We start from the raw sequence: 11,111 nt of genomic DNA on the forward strand, positions 1-11,111 counted from the left end.
CATTCTTGGGCTTGAGATTGATAGTATCTGAAACCCAAAGCAGCGCTGCATGATGCCCTGGCATTGAACTTCTAGCGAAGAAGCGTTCTGCCACGTTTCCTTACGCAACCTGCGGAAGGGGCCACCACGAGCAATGGCTTGACTGGACCCTGAGACAGAACCTTCAGTGGCTGAGGACGACTTCTGCGGGCCGAAGGTTGCCATCTTGTTTGTGAGGGAAAGAGCCATTTTCTCTACAGTATACACAACCTCTGCAGAGCTGTTTTTTTGGCTTCTAACAAAGACAATATGAAAATAAATTAGGCCTAGATTTGGTTTAGGTAAGCAATCTTTTGAGCCACAGCTGTATTACTAACTGATCTGTAATTGCTCTGCGTTTATGAGGTACATAGTTTATTCTCTCGCTTGCCGCACAATGGGCCGTGCAAGTTAAAGAGCTCCAAGTTTCAAGGCCTGGAGTTTTTGAGTGTCTGCCAGGACCGATCTGTTTAGCAAACAAGCTGGAGGGTGCTTATTAGTAGGTTGTGGCTTGCAGACCATGAAGCCCCTGGGGCCAGAAGCACTGATCAAATGGTGGATCTCTGTGCAGCTAGCTCTGGAGGAGAGGGGCCGCCACTCTGCTCCGCAGGCTTCTCCCAGGCTTTAATTAGGCCACTGCAAATGGCTTCTTTTGTAAGTCTTTCTGTTGGCCCAGAAGACAGCTATTAAAGATTAACATAGGAGCTATTTTTCAAATTAAAATGTAGACAATTCTGATGAGTTACAGTTACATTATTCATATTACAAGAACAAGGCTTGGTTAGGTTGGGAAAGTGAAGAGTCATATTTCTAGTGGAACAAAACACATCTTATTTTCTCCAATTGCATTTCTTTTTTTAAAAAATTGCCGGTCTTCTCTGCCCCCTGCTTAGAGGTTTGTTTCTACTGAATGACTCAAGGTGTCTCGAGGCTTTAAATTAGTGCTTGGTGGAGGATCCTTGAACCCTCAGAAGGATGTAGCCAGCCTGACCTGTGGTACATTAAGATGATCTGGGGAACCTCATGCTTTGCCTTCTCGGTCTCCATATTCTCTTCTGCTGTCTCCCCTAGTTTCCTCTACGTTTGAAGGTGGCAGCATAGCATGTACCTTATGAGCATCTCTTATTTTAATTCAAGCTATTTCAAGAACACAGATGCACGGGCTGAGAAATGTTTGAGGGCCGGCCCAATATGCCACTCCTGTGAATCTTGTTAAGTGAAGCCTTTTGCAGCTCTTGGTCTGCTGCTGATTGGTTAAGTACTTGCTCTTTCAGAGTTAGAAGACACTTTCCCCTGAATGTCGATCTCGTAAACTCAAGCCCGGGCACAGGGTAGAGGAAAGAAGCTTAAGTCCAGAGAATGATTGTAATCTGCTAAAGTGATCCTGGGGGCCCAAATATGACTTATACTCAGGACCAGTCAGCCATGTATGATGATGTAAAAACAGCACAGTACAAAACAATATTAGTGTTAATCTTTAAATCCTGATTTTGAGATATTCTGTAATGGGAGCAAACTAAAAACAATGATTATTTCTAGTTTTATGATATTCTTGGCCCTAGTTTACCACTGTAATATTAGAATGGCTCAAATGATCTTTAGTTATTTAGGAGGAAAGTATTACCCAGAAAAATATAATCCCCAAAAGCGTGGCTTTTATTACTCTGTAATTATTTAGTGTTGATAAAAGTGGCCATATTTATTTCTTACCAAAACATTTAACCAGAAACAAATGCACCAGGATAAATTCTACACTTTTCGTTCTTTCCTATTAGACTTCAAAACCATTTTTATTCATAGCAACGAAATTTTTCATCTTTTTAATTTTCTTGACTCTGGGCTTATATTTGTATGTGTGGATCAGTAAGGGGTTTAGTAAGCATTTCTGGTGGAAATGAGCTCCTCTGAAGGGCGTTTATGTTTATACAGTTTGGGCAACAGATTTTAGTGTGTCCCAAATTCCCTGGGGTCAGTGTGGACAAAGTCTGTAACCCCAAAGCATGACTACTGAAAACACACAGGAAACAAAAACCTCCTTCAGATTTCTAACATTGCTTCAATCCAACAGATATTTTTAAACCTTGACAATGCTTCACTGTCAGGCTCCATTTCTTAGGGAATTGCAGGAAAGACAAAAAAGTCAACAGGTAACCCCAGTGGAGGAGCGCACGCTCCCACGGTCTCGTTAAAGTAGGAAGGGAGAGCTAACTGCTTACGGCCTTTCTTGTTCAGAAGGGGAAGGGTGCCAAAGTGTAACCGTTTACCTGACAAGCAATTACGGACCCCTGCCATGTGCCAGGCACTGCGCTTGGGAGGGGTAAGGCAAAGGCCAGCTTCCTGGGATTTGGACTCCTGGAACTCTCATCCCAGGGAGGAATCAACCGACTACGACACCAGGGTGGAGCCGGAAGTCTGTGAGGAGGAACCGGCCTCAGTGGAGACACCATTGCCGGGAGGAAGCCAGTAGGCAGATAGAAGGAGGAGGGACAAGGAGTTCTGGACTAGAGGGTGGGGAGAGAGGGGACAAAGAGGACTCACGGGTCTGAAAGGCTCCGATTGTGGCCGGCGAGGCGTCCCGGTGGCCCCAGGCTCCTGAGGGACACTCGTGCCCCTGACCTGCTGCGCTGGCCGGCCCTTCCTGCTGCGAAGCAGTGTCTGCGGCCACAGAGCTCCCTCGGCGGATCCTGGCAGTAAGGACTGTGGGGTGCTTCGTGCCTGCACCCCGTGAAGCATTTTCAATGATGCGGCTGGATAACAGCCGCTAGCATCTCAAGGAGGCCACGCCGCACTTGCTCTCACTTATCCTGCAGGAGAAGCCCACAGCCAGGCTGAGACGTAGACCTCTGGCTCACGCTCATAGTACCAGTGAGCGACAGGGTCAAAACGCAACTCCGGATTGAAAACCTTCGAGCCCGTTCCTGGGAGAGCCTTTCTGCAGATCTGTGCCCGCCTCCTGCCAACCGCCCAGGAAAGGTCAGACAAACCTGGTCCTCTGTTGGGCAGTCAGAGTCTGTAGGTTCTTTCTGTGGTCAAGACTGGGTGGTGACCTTCATGGACCAAGTGACAAACACACCCCTCTTCTTTCCCTCTCCTGCTTCTAACCTTGAATTCCCTAGGTTCACCCAAGAGGTGATTAGGACTAATGTACAAGACTCCCACCCCCATGCCAGAGCTCCCCGGGAAGTCTGCCAGGGATGCCATCCTGAAGGTGGCTTTGCTGGCCGCCCACACCAGTGGTCCTCTATATGAAGGCAGAAAGGCCTGCGGCCCGCGGGGTCTCGTGCCAGCTCAGAGCCCTGCACTGGGACGCGCAGGCTGCACTCAGGGAGACTGGCTCTTTTGAACACGGGGTGCTCAGGTTTGGTTGACAGGGGTGCCTCCAGGCCCGTCCCTGATGCCTGGGAGCAGTCTCGGGCTCTTTCCCTGTGGAACGGGCAGGTGGCTTCACCTTCCATGTCACATGGTGTGGCCGAAGCCGGGAAGTGCGGTGTTGAGCAGCAACTTCTAAGCTGGAGCAGAGTCAGAGTCCTGAGGGCAACTGCTTACAGAAGAGGGGGCGAAGGCTGGGGTGCTGCTGGGGAGTGGAGCACTTGCCGGCACCCGGGTGGGCCTGGGTTTCATCACCAGCAGAGAGAGGAGAGAGAGAAGAGAGAGAGGAAGAGGCAGAGGGAAGAGGAAGATGTAGAAGAGAAGGAGGAGGGAGAGGAGGAGGCGGGAGGAGGGGAATGCAGGGACAGGGCGGGGGGAGGGAGGAAGGGGTAGCACCAGATGCTCAGGCTCCTCCCAGGTTCACAGGATCCGGTCCTTTGGCTTCTGGGCCAGGGAACACGCTCACAAGCCGCTCAGAGATGTTCTCATTAGCTGGCAGAGCAACGTCGAAGGCCTCCGCGTGGCAAGCCCGTGGCTCAGCCTCCTGGCCTCCAGCATGGAGATGAAACGCTTCTGGGGGAAGAGAGAGGACGTACACAGAGCCCAGTCCTGGGTGCACTCATGAACCCAGGGTTGTCATGAAGCCCACGGGCCCTTCAGCGGCCAGAGTTCCTGGTCTCTGCCACTGGCCCGTTTCTGGGGCTGTTACTCAAGGTCGAGGCTCCCGAACTGCTTTCCCTGGGCTCCACACACCCGAGGCTTGGGCTGCTTCGGTGACAGCACAGTGCGTGGCCGGGGGAGGAGGAGACTGCCCGGGAGCCCGCTCAGGAGCCACCCGCTCCGCCGCGCCTGAGCCACCTGGCTGTGGTAGCCTGGGTGCCCCGGACGCGTCCCACAGGTGAGGAACACAGACACCCTCTGCTCTCTCGGGCCCACGCGGGTGCTGCCAGAGCGCCTCTTCCGCCACCCTCGGTGCTGCGCGCGCAGTGCTGCCTCCACCAAGCTTCCCTGAGTGGGAGTGCAACCCCGGGCTTCTGCTGGGTGAGTGACATCCTCCTCGGCCAAAATTAAGAACAGTGCCATCGTCTGTAACATGCTAGGGAGGAAGAGGAAGAAGAAAGCAGCTACGGCAAATGGTTAAAAGGGAGCACCACTTTCAAAGATAAACCTTTATAATTAGCATGGAAGCTCTGCAATTTAAAATGGGAAGTTTGCGAAGCTATAGGAAAGCAGGATGAACCTCAGCTACAAAATAACCCGTTTCAGATGTTAAAAATACCAGCCAGTGAACCCGAAGTGCAGGACTGGAACACATTTCTTCTGATGCAGGGCCTGAGACTCAGACGGAAATCCACCAACTGACAGGAAATGTCACATCCGTAATTCCAACTCCCAAGCTCTCCAAACCAGACTCCAAATGGCTATTCCATTTGAGCTACTGAGTTCAGTATTGTTTCTATGTTAACAGGAGAGGATTGCTTATACAGTGTCTTGCATGGAAGTGTGGCATCCGTGTATCACTTATCTAATTGTTATCGTCCAGACAAATACGCTTCTTGTCAGTCATCTGGGATCTATTTGGAATAGTATAACTCCTGTTTTAACTTAGATTTATTTCTAAGTGCGTGACAAAGAAAAACGAAATTATTTATTTCAATATTACTTTACATTTGTGTATCAAAAGCATACCTTGAAACCTGACAAGGAGCAAACTGTTATTGTCAAAGCACTGCCAGTCATTTCAGAATATGTCCTCCCAATCAGTTGGTGTGATTTTGATACACAGTAGATAGAGAGCTTATCAAATGTCATTTGGGTTCTTTCATTTGGATTGTTTTAGCTGAACCTATGCGATAATGAAACTCAATTTCAAGCTAAAGGAATGGAATTTTTATATCTAAAATGTGGAGTTTTGGGATTGGAGAGCTTAGGTGATGAAATGTGCTCTGCGCACTGCCAGCCCCTCCAAGAGCTGGTTCAGAGTGGGGGTCTCAGACCTCTACAGCCTGACTGGACTCCAGGAAGTCATTTCAACAATGCAGTGGAGTATCAATCTGTTTGTGGTGCGTGACAAAGAAAAATGAAATGGACCACCAGAGGTTTCCATCTCCGTTCACACTCGTAGAGATGACCCACAGGCTCCATCCTGGGTTGGAAGGAAGTTCGGGCCCTGAAGCATTTCACACACGACTTCCCCGTTATTTACTGGATTTGTCCCCATGAGCCAACCCATTTTCCAATGAGAAATGTAAAGTTTATGTTCTGCAATTATCTGTGCTGCAAACTAGGACTGCAGTCAGCTCTTTCTCACATGAGAAGCGAGCGGAAGTCTAGCTGCTTCCAGGAACAGCCGTCGAGGGGCGTCTGCGATTGCAGCAGTCTGCTTGTCTTTGATGTGCTAGACCTGCGTTGTCCGAACTCCGCCGCAAGTGGTCTCTGTGCCTTGTCACTGCTGTGCTTGTGCACTTGGTTCGCTTCAGACTCTTGGGGTTGTAAAGCAGATTCTGTCTTCCTGCAGCACTGGATGGGGACATAGTACTTGAAACACTTGTGAGCTGAATTCCGTGGGTGGCTTGCACAGTGTCTGCACGGAGGTGCTGTTCCCCGGCTAAGGCTCTGGGTCACACTGTCACCTGAGGCACTCTCTTGTTCAAGGCACAGGAATGGCGGTCTGCGCAGGCGGTGTTTGCCCTTTGCCCTTTAAGCTGGCGTTCCCTTTCACTAGTGGCTCCATGAGGACCCCTGAAGCTTAGTAACCATGCTCTGGAGAAGAAGAGGTTACCTCCTTAGGCCACCACTTTGCCTCCACTTTATTGCAGCCCAATGGAGGTCAGAGTCGAACAGAGGAGGCAATGCGAACATGAAGAAAGTGGCGGCTCCGCGGAGGGAATGCAGGTAGCGTGTAGGGCGTTTTCATGCAGCGATCCCCATAAAAGATTACAGACTCAGGGGAAAAAAGAAAGTCCACGGCAACCTGTTCGTGTTCACGAAGAAACTTACGTAAACCATCCTGCCGTGTAAATCTATTCCAAGGCACACCACCTGTCTTGTCACTGCTCCTCCGACACGTACATGCATTGTCTCAAAAGTTGTTCTTTACTGAGTCAGTCATTTCTAGAAAGAAGTGATGGTGTCCTCGTGCTTGGAAGTGAACTGCTCCTCACAGAGAAGTGCTTTTTGATATGCTGTGAAAACTGCCCTCTACCACGCCCTCCCCGGCCACCGAATCTGAGACTTAGGAAAATCTCTCCTATTCAACATCACGGTGATTGATTGGTCCAAGGGATTTGGAAGTTGCCAGCATTAACCCAGAGAGGGAAGTCAGGCTGGGGCTCACCCACTCATCTGCACACCTGCCTTATCCAACTAATACGTTAGACCCTTTCTTTGAAATTGCCCACGATTCAGTCCCGAGTGCTATTGACGGGATGTTTGTGTGCGTGATTTATTGAAGGTTCTGTACATGCGGTAAGTTCGTATTTAAAAGAGCACAGAACTTTATCATAGCCCAGACAGCAGTGTGCTTACAGCGCCACCTGCCATCAGCGAAGACTTTGGGGCCCCCCTCCAGCTGCGATCTCAACTCCTCTGTGTAATTGATAGCTGTGGTGGACCGAAGACTTGTAGGAGTGAGAACTGGGCTCTGCTTGCCATGGAACAATTAAGTAATTGCTGCGATGGCGTAAATCCCATCTAAAATGGCAGTGTTTAAGGCCACATGGGAGCAATTTGGCCTGGCTATAAATTATTGAAAGTGTAAATGTGGTTTAATTCTGGGACAAGTGGTAACGATATTGAAGACAGTTCCCTCGCACACTCTAATTACCGGGTGGTATTTCCTGAGCACCCCCAGCCACTGGCTCCGTATTGTGGATTGCACTGGCAATTAAAGTGGGCACTGACCTTGCTCTCCAGGCACCTGTAAGACAGAACAGAAAGCAGGTGAATGAATTCTCAAACTGAGCATCTCTGTCCTCCTGGTTTTCAAACATTGTGACCTTGCTGGATGCCACATGTCCCCAGGCAAATTTTGGTGCGACTGTGAGCTCTGGGAGAGAAGATACAGGATTACCATTTCCACAGGGAATTAAGGCCTTAATACCAATTCTATTTAGTATCCCAAGGAAGTACACTGTTGAGAATGTGAATGAGCCACTCCATCTTTGCATTGGCCAACCGAGGGCTGCTAGAAGAAAGCAGAAGAATTCAGATTTGGCTGAGGTCCCGCAGGTCACCCAGCTAAGTATGGAATTTCCCTCGGCTGGCATCATGACTGGCGACGTTAATAAAAAGCCTATTAAAGCTGCGGGGAATTTAAATTTTAATGTGACTCTAAGTGATTCGCTGGATTTGACACTGGGTTTCCTTGGCAATGTGAACATCTGAGTAGCAAGAAAGGACTCCAGAATCTCTTGCCTTCCTGGCGCGTGTGGAGCAGGAAGTCCGGCTCTTCCGTGAGCACTGTGGTGGATGACTGTCCTTGTCCTCTCTGTTCTCTTTGTGTTGGTGACTCCAAGCCCTATTTTATTACATTAACACCAGTTTATACAGCCCCCCTGGGCTTCCATGGAACCCCCGACTGCTGATTTAACTTGGAAGAAATGGAAAGTCGTTCTTGGAAAAATCTTACGATGGATTAGGTCTAAAGCTTAAATGCCAATACGGTTTCTGTCTATGGAGTCGTGCAGTGGGGAGGGAGAGGAAAGGTAGGCGAGGGTCCCAGTGGTGCAACTCGCTGAATACCCTGTTTCCCATGAGTCGCTGGAGGACAGACGGACCCCACCTATGTTCCAGAAAGACCCTGCGAGAGACTTTAACACTGAAGAATTCTCACTGTCTATCCTTGATGGTGAAATATTCACTTTAGCCTAGAGTTTCCTTAGTGCAAAGTTTGTTCAGCACTATGATAATTCTATTATCTGAAATTTTTTCTGGACTTTTTTCTATTACACTCAAGAATTTATCCATTTACTCATTTTTTTTTTCCTAATGTGAATTACCCATGTCTGACTTTCACTCAGCCAAACCACACCTTTTAACAACACCTGTATATTTTTGCTTAGTGCAAAATTTATAAAGAGATTAAGATAGTTTGAAAGTTTTGGCGAGTTACAACCCTGTCCATAGAAACACTCTATATGGTAAATAATACAGTGCAATTCCAAATGGAATCAAAGAATGGTAGAAGTGTGTAAAATCTTAGAGTGAGGCCACAGTTTAGGGCTCATATAACTTGATTTCCTTTCAAACATAGGCTTTTGATACCCACAATGTATAGCACACATTTTAGTCAGTTTCTCCAAGGAAATGGAAACAATAGAAGATATCTATGTGTTTGTGAAGGTATGTATGCATCTATCTTCTATTTATTGTCTATCATCTATCTATCTATCTATCTATCTATCTATCTATCTATCTATCTATCTCTCTACCTACCTACCTACCTATCTATCCCATATCTCTCATCTGAGAGACTTATTTTAGAGAATTAGCTCACATGATAAGGGGCCGGCAAGTTCAAAACCTACCGGGTGGGCCGAGAGGCTGGAGACCCAAGGAGGAAGGAAGTTAGAGCTCCATCTGAAGGTCAGCTGCTGGCAGGATTCCTCCCTGCCTGGGAGGTCCATTTGCCATTCTGTTCTGGTGTTAACTGATTGGACAAGGCCCACCCACATATGGAGGGCAATCTACTTTCCACAAATTCCACTGACTTAAATGTCGTCCTCATCCAAGAATTCCCTTGCAGAAACATCCAGAATAACGTTAACCGTGAATCTGTGTGCTGTGGCCCAGCCACGCTGGCAGACAAAACTACAACAACGCAACATGGACGACAGCGAGAGAAAAAAGACAGTGTTGGGAAGGATACACACACTCTTGCACGCACACGCACACACACACACACACACACACACGTGCACACCCAGCAGAGCTCAGAATCAGACCTTATGAGGGCAGACCTGTGGTCCCTGTTGTCACCAGGTACAAACCTGTCCTGTGCTCTGGAGGGGGACCGGGGCCTGATTTAGCTCCAGGCCCTCCCCAGGAGTCTCGTGACTTCTGTCTCTTTAAATGGGACCCAGAATCTCCACTATGTTCTTGACTTTTCTGTTTGTCCCATGTCCTAGGAGGCTCTGGTCCCCAGCCAGGCTGGGCGGAGAGCCTTCTGAACTCGTTCCTGCATCCTTCCCTCCTGAGTGCTCTGGGACCTCCACACCTGCCCACAGTGGGGAGGGGGCGCTTGGCTTCCCACTTGTTCCACACCAGCCCATCCCTAACTTTTTAAAACACCAAATATTCCTTTGACGGTATGACACACACTTTCCCCACAGGGAAAAATGAGCAGTAAGTGGGTGCTAGAAACTGACCCAAGAAGAGGGTTTCCACCTTCCTTTCGCTTCTCTAAGCCTGGTCCTGCTGTGGGAGAAACTCCTTGCACTGCAGCCGATGTCCTGTCTGACCAAAAACCACCCGGAGACTGAAGGGGTTGCACACAAGAAACCTCTGCCCGGATGACAGCTGCTGGTGAGTGTGGGCAGTGGGACCAGAGAAACAGATTTAAACAGAACAACTGGCTACACTCCACAGGACCACGTGCAAGTACAAGGTAAGTGATTTCTCTGAAAGTCGGTATAAAAATCGTCCTGAAAGCTTTTAAATGGAGAAGCTATAATGTAGTAGTAATAATATATACATACAAAGGATACAAATGAAGACTGGAAAGTGAATTTGGATAGAGACAGGAAGTAAAAACATATCAAATTTCTAATCTACAACAAAAATCAAGGGTTTAGTCTTATTCATGAATTTTGCATTTTATTAAATATAGTTTTGCATATGATTTGAAAAACTTAGCTCAACCACCGGTAAAATGAAGAATTAGAATGTCTAAGTTACAAATCTCTACGTAAGGTAAAAGCAATCAAAATACCAACTGTAGAGCAAAACCCAGACACACACGAAATAAACAGTAAGACGTTATCCCAGAACAAAAGGAATAAGCAAAATGCTAGCAGCAAAGCCAAATATCAGATATGACTATTGATGCAAATTTTGTAAACTTTCCCATGAAAAAACATACTTAGGATAAACTTTTCTTAAAAGATAAAGAGCGGATTTAAAACAAAACACAAATGTTTAACCCCCAAATTGCAACACATAGGGCAGAAATGACTAGTTTCTTTGATCTATAATGATGACATAAGGAAAATAATAAATTTCCATTAAAAAGCTGAATAAGAGACAGCAACTTACAATTCACAGCAGACACATAAATACTAATTTCATATGGAAAAATATTCATTCATTGTAGTTAATGAAATTCAAACCAAATTTTTTTAAAAATTGAATTACTGCTTCCTAAATCCACAAAAATTTGAGGAGGAACAATCATTTTGAATGGCAGCAAGTCAGATCCTCTCTCAAACACCTGGTGGCGGCCCTGTGAGTTTCTACCAGCGTTCTTTCATCTTTATTGGTTTTTGGTACCAGGAATCGAACTCAGGAACTTGCACTTGCACTTGCCGCGCAGGCGCTGTGATGCTGAATTATATTCCCGGCCCTTGTACCAGCTTTCTGAGAGGTCATCTGATGCAGGGTCCTGTACCAAGAGTCTTTAAAACATGAATTTTTCTAGTCAGCAATTCCACTTCTGGACATAATCAGAAATGCAGGTAAATATTTTTGGGCCATAGATTGTAAAATTATTTCTAAGAAAAATGGCT

This window comes from Chinchilla lanigera, unplaced genomic scaffold (genome assembly GCF_000276665.1).
Source record: "Chinchilla lanigera isolate Chin_1 unplaced genomic scaffold, ChiLan1.0 scaffold00002, whole genome shotgun sequence".
Lineage (NCBI taxonomy): Eukaryota > Metazoa > Chordata > Mammalia > Rodentia > Chinchillidae > Chinchilla > Chinchilla lanigera.